Source organism: Lepeophtheirus salmonis, chromosome 10 (assembly GCF_016086655.4).
Source record: "Lepeophtheirus salmonis chromosome 10, UVic_Lsal_1.4, whole genome shotgun sequence".
Taxonomy (NCBI): domain Eukaryota; kingdom Metazoa; phylum Arthropoda; class Copepoda; order Siphonostomatoida; family Caligidae; genus Lepeophtheirus; species Lepeophtheirus salmonis.
Window position 1 is genome coordinate 7,940,923 of NC_052140.2, and position 8,694 is coordinate 7,949,616.

Sequence of the window (8,694 nt, forward strand, 5' to 3'; positions counted from 1 at the left end):
AGTATACACACACCTTCACAGCCCCTTAACGTATGACCCGATATGACCAATAAGAAATAAGATATACTTAGTTACAAAAGAAGGGCGTAAAAAAAATAAAAGAATCCTAGGAAAATCAAATATTCGATTTTTTCTCTGCTGCATAATATGCCCGAATGACAAAAAAAGTTTATGGTTCAAGCAATTTTTTTTTTTTGGGGGGGGGGAAGTTAGGCCTTCTAAAATACAAAGACTGGATAGACTTTCTAAAAGTGGACTAAACAAAGAAAATGTCAAAGGTAAGCAATGAACAAAGAGAGTGAGGGTTATGTTTGACAATTATATTTTGCATGAAATTGTTCATTCCTTCGAATACTCTTGATCGGCAAAAAGTTAGAAGAGAGAGCAGAGAATAAGGAAACTTAATCATGAACTTTCAAAAAGATCATTGCTTAAACTAAGATGGATTAGTTTCTATTCAAGGACTGACAAGAGGAAAGTCTATGAATATCTTGATGTAAATAAAAAAATGTGACAAAGGAGCCATTCAAAGAAGTTATAACATTTTCTGCACAGAAAAAGAAGAACATTTAGTAATGATTGAAAGTAGGTTGAAATTACATTATTTTTAAATTAGATTTTGATTAGTATAATAAATAATAAACTATATGTTTTTTCTATCATTAAAGAACCTGGTCATGAATAATATATTGGCCACGTTTCCCCAAAAAGTGACAAAGCTGAAGATCAAGCTGGGAAATCCTCTCAGTTCTAGAAGACCACGATAGTGTAGATTCCTTGGTGGCTGTTGTGTAGCAGAAAATTTAATGTAAGATTTAATCACAGACTAAAAATATATGTAGGAAATAGCTTTAGCTATTCAGTCAGGAAAATGTTTTCAAATTGTACGTTACACTTTCAGTCAAAGGAAATTTGCAAACAGAATTTAAAGGTCTTCCCATAATCATACATTGAAGAGGGATGGTATCAAGCAACGTAATCAAACGTATCAAAACATTTGGTCTCGTTAAATTTACAATTCCGTCTGCTATCCAAATCACACACAGTTTACAGAATTGAGAAAGTTAGACCCGACAGGCAGATATAAACTCTTTAGGATGGATTAATATAGTACTCTAAACATAATTTTATTACCTCTCTACTTCTTAAAAGCCAGCTGTTAACCTTATCTCAATTCTTTGATAATACATTATAAACATTATTAGCACCAACCAAACAGCTTGGCTATGGAATATCAGTATTACAGTAATAATGCTTCAAATGTAGATGAAATAATATATAGTCATACCTATATTTAATGAATAATGGTCTACGACTTAATTAGCAATGAATTATCTACCTAATTTTATTAATTTTGCCTTATCAATTCTATATACACAATTTATTGAAAAGTTGTGTTGTTATTTTTCTATAATTTTATTAGACATCTATGTATATATCAAGGGTAGCTATAGACTGGGATAGCCACCGATTTCTTACCTGTTCAAGTGTAGTACCAAAAACCAAAAAGATTAATAAAGTCAATAGTACTGAAATATCATCAAAAATTTATGAATAACCAAATATGATATATTTGAGGAGCAGTAGTTTTTTTTATATATTCCCTTAAATTGAGACCTTTCAATACAACGTAAGGTATAATTCTGCATTATCTATGATAAGAAAAATAAATAACAAATATTAATCTTAATCAAAATGTGGAATGTATTTTTAGGATGTAAAAGGGTTATCAAGAATATTCAAATAAAGTTTTTTTCGGAAGACACAGAGGATAATTTAGCAGCTTTTCGTCGTTGATATGATGTTGATTCTTGACCTTACAAAGTTCTTGATATTGACATTGAATACTTTGCATCAAATCATGCTCAATAAATCCTGGTACTTGTGACCAGATTCACATTTTTTTATCTAGAAGTGAGAATGCACTTTCATCACCATTTATTCTTTGGATAACTGCAGAATTGAAAATATTTGTAGCAGATGAAGCTTTGAACAACTTTTTGATTAAATCCGAGCTTTTCAAAATGCTACTTAGGAAGTTTTTTATGTAGCAAATTGACAAAAAGAGCCAATTCGAAAGGGTAATAAGTCCTCCTCTATTAATCAACTCGATTAAACTGTTTATCTCAGGTTCTTCTTCAGTGGTAGCTTGAATATTATTGACATAGAAGGAACTCTCTTCAATTCAAAGATTCTTGCAACTGGAACAATAATTTTTTTAGAGACCGACCTTGCAATGAACCCACCGATTTAGTAGAGAGTAGCATTGAGAGCAGTATCTTCATTGTTAAACCCAATTTCGGAATTACAGAGTTCGTTGCTGATGTTAAACTCCAAATCTAAGTCTCCTTCACATTCTAATTCATTGGTGTCTTCAAATGAAATAGTTTGCCCCTGCCATCATTCGATATCGCTCAAATCTCTATTCAATATGGTAAGATTGGAATTTCCAAGTAAGTACAAACTCAAATCCCCAGGTATTAATCAAATAAAGCGCCAAGGAAGGAATTTATTTACTTGGATGGCACACTGAGAAGAAATTTTGATGTATCAAAGAAAATTTATATGAATCCTTCTTCTTCTCCGTTTTCTTGTCTAATTCTTCCCAATTACTTAAGAGAGAGGAAAAATCTTTCTGACAAATTACCATTGAAGAATTATTTCGATATATTGCTTCTCTTGTAGGATCTCGAAGTCTTGTGGCAGCACTTAACTCTTTCACATTCAAACGGTTCCACCATTCCCTAATAAGGCACATAAAAGGGGCATTCTGTCAAAAATGAGGGTAGCCCCTATTTGCATACAATTTTAGACCAGCAAATCTACTTTCATGGAATACCGCATTTTGCCAATTGCACAGACGTTTTCTCCAATGCTGTAGGTGCGAGAATTTTTTTGTTAGTAGCTGAGCAATTTTGGTGCCTTCTGTAATTTCAATATTGTAGATTTCTCGGTTATGAGATAACTTCAGTGTTCCATGTCCTTCGAGCAAAACTGCGGCAAAAGAAACATCATCCAATTGTTATAAATGGATTTGAAGAGATGAGTTGGGTGAAAAATTCCCATTCTGCACTGATAGGATGGGAGAAGGCTCTCTTAGAAGAATTCTCTTTTTTGACATAGCTGCGATTTGTCGCATGATTATCCATTCCAGACGCCACGACATGAAATCCAATTGCTTCAAGTTCAGAGGTAAGTGTATCAACTATTTCTTTGATTTTTTACTATTGAAAGCTTGACTCTCTTGATTATAGCAAATATCATTCAAAGAACCACCTAGATAACTTATGATACCACAAAACACTACTCTATGAGTGCAATAAACTTCATCCAGAAGGATGATTACTACACGCTCTCGACGATTAAGGTCGTGTACTCTACGCTTCAAGTAAGGATTCGTATGTGGATGAAATCCAGTTCCAACTTTTAAAGGCTGCATCTATCGATCAAGTGCTCTGGGAGATGGGAAACTCAAAAATAGCTCATTAACCAGAGTTATGTAGCACGCAGAAAAAGTTGTTTTGAGAACTGCCGATAAACTCAATAAACCTACCGAATATTTTCTGTCTCCGAGAGCCAAATTGCATTGTTCCATCGCAAATTCCAACTTCATCGTTTTCTCATCAGAAAGAATGTTCGGCCACTTTGACTTTTTCTTCCAAGTTATTCAATGCACCTTAAATAAGAAATTCTTCTTTTTCTAGTTCAATGCTTTTCAAAAGAGACAAAATGTTTGGAATTTGTGAAGTTTCTGTAAGTATTCCATCTTTCTTAACTAAGTGCTTAAGACGATGAGTAGGTACTATGCAACCTTGAAGAAAAGCTTTGAAGCTCAGATTTTCTTTTATAATTATTCCTCTTTCTACCACAGGGAGTCTTCATTTTCACACTGACAAAATTGGAAAATATCTATACTTTTGGGTTTGATTTGAAGAACTTGAAATCCGCTGGGTAGAGAAATGTTCCCTTCTGAAATGAAGAAAAAGAAACCGTGAAAGTGATTCTAAACAAAAAACAGAGATGGAAACCAGATTAATGAATTACCTTTCAATAAGGAGCTGACAGTTTCAAATGGAGGGATTTTTTCAGCTTCGAAAAAAACTTAAGACGCTGAATCTATCCTTTCTATCTCTTTCTCAAAGCGAGAAGCTGAAGTGGCCGTAGATGATTTTCTTGATGTTGAAGGAATGGATAGATAACTGGGTAAGTTTGGGTGAATGCAAGGAACAGCTTCTTCTTTTAAGCGAGGCTTCTTCATTTTCCCAATGGGGATTTTCTTTTTCTTTCTACTAGGATTCCTATCCCTTGACTCATAAGTATAGTTGATAATATTGTAGAGAAAAACGCGTGCAAGGAGGAGGGGGAAAAAAGACATATGGTATCATTGTTTAAAATACTGATGTGATTATCATCTGCCTGCTTTATTATGATTTTTGAGGGTATAACGAATGTATTTATTAGCAAAATGTTTAATGAAGATATACTACGTATAATTGACTTCGACGTTTTTTATCTGTTACAGTAGATTTGAAAAAGTCACACTCCAAGAAATTGTAATTCATAATGAACCTTATTCTCAGAATAATAGCTAATGAAACGACAAAGTAGAGTATTTGAAATATATTTGAAGCTCAAAGTTTAAAAAAGAAGGCTTTAATTAAATATAATTTACATACTAAAAAATAAACCATTAAACATTTAAGTTAAATATACAAAATTAAACAATTAAAATCATTTAACTATTATTAATAATAAATTATAAATACAGAATATTGAAATAATAGATTGATCCAGATAATTTTTTCTTGTTTTAACATCGGAATTCACTTAAATATGTCATAACTTTAGGTTGCAATACTCAAGCGAGACGTGGAGTTTAATCAAAAAGATAATCACCCCTCTTCTTCATGTGAAAGTTGCTATATACAATTGTGCACAGGATATATATATCTCTACCGATGAGATCTAACTAATTATTAATAATAAAGTAAATGTCAAAATCATAAAATTAGACAATAAATATATTAATAAAAAAATGTTAGAAATACATTCATCGTAAAGATTTAGAGCAAAAGCTAATTATGTAGTAATGTCCGGCGATATTACTCCCTATTAAGAGCATCAAAAAAGATTTCCCCCCGTTATTTAGGTATGCTTATATAACAACATACTATTATCATGAAGGATATACACAAATGTTAATTATAATGCAACACCCAATGTAACTACCCTCGTTGTTGTGACCATTTAAACAGTTGTTTTTGCCTTTTATGAGTTTTCTGAACACCATTTCTTGGAGCCCATCAACCATAGCTAAGCCTTTAGTGATAAAAAAGTAATATTTATTGACTATGTAATATTGGAAAACCTAATTATCATACCCAAGTCTTAAAGCGAAGTAAGTAGTCTCAGACAAACTAGTTGCAAACCATCCAAAGCTACTACCCCCGTTGTTGTGACCATTTAAGCAGTTGTTTTTGTCCTTTACTGATAATTCTTGATATGTTTAGCTAAAATAGAATCATATTTTATGGTTAGATTTAAAAAAAATTGAATACTTACTGTTAGATAGTACAACATTCAGAGTTCACTTTCGAAATTCGTAAATACTTTTTACTGATAACTTGATCGTCATTTGGTGTGGATGACTCAAAACATTTTTATATGTATTTCTATAAATGACATCAGTACCAACATCCTCCATTAATTTAATGATGGTTCCTTGGGAAGGGATATGTTTACCCGTGTATTTTCTCCATAAACTTTTCGAACGTAGATGATTAGCAATGGATAAGGGTATATTACATGTAATAAGCATCTTTGTGAGATCAAAGTTAAAGTCTGACTTGACGTTAACTTGATTTTTTAGATGAATATCCATGTTTTTGATATGAGATGAGGATAATGAGTGGCGTGTAATTCTAGACAGGGGACTAAAGGCACATTTATATCGACAAATCCGACAAACGATCTGTTTCTCATCTGGTAAGTATTTTCCAAATTCCTAGGCCTCCATTTTCAGAAATCCAGACAGAAGGCGACGTTATTTTTTGCATTTTATTCAGTTCCCTATCGACTATCTCCATCTAATATTATTATATATTGAATAATAAAGGCGGGAATGATAAAAAATTGATAGAAGAAGATGTATATTATTTAATCAATGATGCCATAAGTATTTCTTCTCTTCTCCTCGCACGCTTTTCTATTCTTACCAAAATTATCACCCTTACTCATAAGTAAAGTTGATAATTTTGTAGAGGAAAACGCGTGCAAGTAGAAGGGGGAGAAAGACTTATGGTATCATTGTTTAAAATACTGATGTGATTATCATCTGCCTGTTGTATTCTGATTTTTGAGGGTATAACGAAAGTATTTATTAGCAAAATGTTAGACGTTTTTTATCCGTTACAGTAGGTTTGAAAACGTCACACTCCATAAAATTATAATTAATTATGAACCATATTCTCAGAATAATAACTAATGAAACGATAAAGTAGAGTATTTCGAAATATATTTAAAGTTGCAAGTTTAAAAAGAAGGCTTAAATTAAATATAACCTACATACTAAAAAATAAACCATAATTAATTTATGTTAAATATACAAAATTAATCAATTGTAATCATATAACTAATAATAACAATAAATTATAAATACAGAATATTGAAATAATAGATCGATCCAAATAATATTTTCTTGTTCTGACATCGGAATCCAGTTAAATATCTCATAACTTTAAGTTGTTAAACACAAGCCAAACGTGGAGTTTAATCAAAAAGATCATCACCCTTTTTTCCTAATGTGGAAGTTGCTATATACAAATGTGCACAGGATAGATATATCTCAACGAATGAGATCTAAATAATTATTAATAAGAAAGTAAATGTCAAGATTATAAAATTAGACAATAAATATACTAATAAAAAAAAAGGTTAGAATTAAATCCATCGTAAAGATTTAGTGCAAAAGCTAATTATGTAGTAATTAAAGCGTAAAAGTAGTACTTTAACGCTTTAGTAGTAATGTCCGGCGATATTTCTCCTTATTAAGGGCATCAAAAAAGATTTCCCCACGTTATTTATGCTTGTATAACAGCATACTATTATCATGAAGGATACGCACAATTGCTAATTATAATGCTACACCCAATGTAACTACCCCCGTTGTTGTGACCATTTGAGCAGTTATTTTTGCCTTTTATGAGTTTTTTTAAGACCATTTCTTGGGGTTTATGAACCATAATTTTTTGAACGTAGCATGATTAGCAATGGATAAGGTTATATTACATGCAATAACCATCTTTGTGAGATCAAGGTTAAAGTCTGACTTGATGTATTCATCGTTAACTTGATTTTATAGATGATTATCCATACTCATTGTTATGAGATGAGGTGATAAGTGATAAAAAAGTAATATTTATTAAATATGTAATATTATATTATTATGTATATGTAATATATATACCCAAGTCTTTAAGTGAGGGCACTAATGTCAGACAAACTAGTTGCAAACCATCCAAAGCTACAACTCCCGTTATTGTGACCATTTAAGTACTTGTTTTTGCCATTTAATGAGTTGTGAATCATGATTCTTGATAATTTTAGCTAAAATAGAATCATATTTTATGATTAGATTTAAAAAAACAGGAATACTTACTGTTAGATGGTACAAAATTCAGAGTTCCATTTCGTAATTTGGTGTGAATGACTCTAAACATGCTGAAAATTATCTTAACTTCACAATTTACGACGGGGTATTTCTATAAATGACATCATTACCAACATCCTTCTAATATTATATTAATATTAAATAATAAAGTTAAATTACATGCATTAATTAATGATGGCTCCTCGGGAAGGGAAGAATTTACCCATGTATTTCTCCTTAAATTTTTTGAACGTAGAATGATTAGCAATTGATAAGGTTAAATTACATGCAATAAGCATCTTTGTGAGATCAAGGTTAAAGTCTGACTTGATGTATTCATCGTTAACTTGATTTTATAGATGATTATCCATATTCTTGTTATGAGATGAGGATAATGAGTGGCGTGTAATTCTAGACAGGGCAAGTATTTTTCCAAATTCCTGGGCCTCCACTTTCAGAAATCCAGACAGAAGGCGACGTTATTTCAGGCATTTTATTCAGTTCTCTATCGCATCTAATATTATATTAATATTAAATAATAAAGGCGGAAATGATAACGTTCTTGATAGAAGATGTATATTATTCAATCAATGCTGCCATAACTATTTCTTCTCTTCTCCTCGCACGCTTTTGTAGTCTTAACAAAATTATCAACCTTACTCATAATGAGTCATAAGTGAAATCATCGATTTTAATTGTTTAATTTTGTTTTTTCCCCATATATTTAAAAAGCCTCTCAATTATACTAGTAGAATAAGGTCCTTAAACATTTTGGGCAAAAATTAAGTGAGCATACAACTATAACTTTTTTTTAATCTTTTTGATAATCATAATTGTTTCAAACTTTTTTATGGCAGGAATCCACTTTTGTCTTCGAATGGGATTGGCAGGGAGCCGGTGGGTTGAAACGTGAGGCGGGATTTTCTTCCTCAGTTGGCCCATACCACAGGCGTTTGGCATGGTTAATTAATCACCTTAATGATTAACTAAGGTATCTTTCAAATAATCCAAATGGATGCCGCTTGAATTTAAGTAGAACTCACATT

The 8,694-nt window shown here is 31.6% G+C and overlaps 3 long non-coding RNA genes across 3 annotated transcripts; all 3 read right to left on the bottom strand.

The window, feature by feature from the left end:
* Positions 1-1,680: 1,680 nt before the first annotated feature.
* On the bottom strand, positions 1,681-4,333 carry LOC139906499 (uncharacterized). Its single transcript, XR_011782057.1, has 2 exons — positions 4,045-4,333; positions 1,681-3,969 (listed from the first exon to the last, which is right to left on the bottom strand). It is a non-coding gene; the product is annotated as an uncharacterized lncRNA (long non-coding RNA).
* Positions 4,334-5,003: 670 nt separating this feature from the next.
* LOC139906498 (uncharacterized) lies at positions 5,004-5,483 on the bottom strand. Its single transcript, XR_011782055.1, has 2 exons — positions 5,382-5,483; positions 5,004-5,319 (listed from the first exon to the last, which is right to left on the bottom strand). It is a non-coding gene; the product is annotated as an uncharacterized lncRNA (long non-coding RNA).
* A 1,045-nt stretch (positions 5,484-6,528) lies between these two features.
* LOC139906522 (uncharacterized) lies at positions 6,529-8,330 on the bottom strand. Its single transcript, XR_011782103.1, has 3 exons — positions 7,829-8,330; positions 7,658-7,786; positions 6,529-7,605 (listed from the first exon to the last, which is right to left on the bottom strand). It is a non-coding gene; the product is annotated as an uncharacterized lncRNA (long non-coding RNA).
* Between the last annotated feature and the right edge of the window lie 364 nt (positions 8,331-8,694).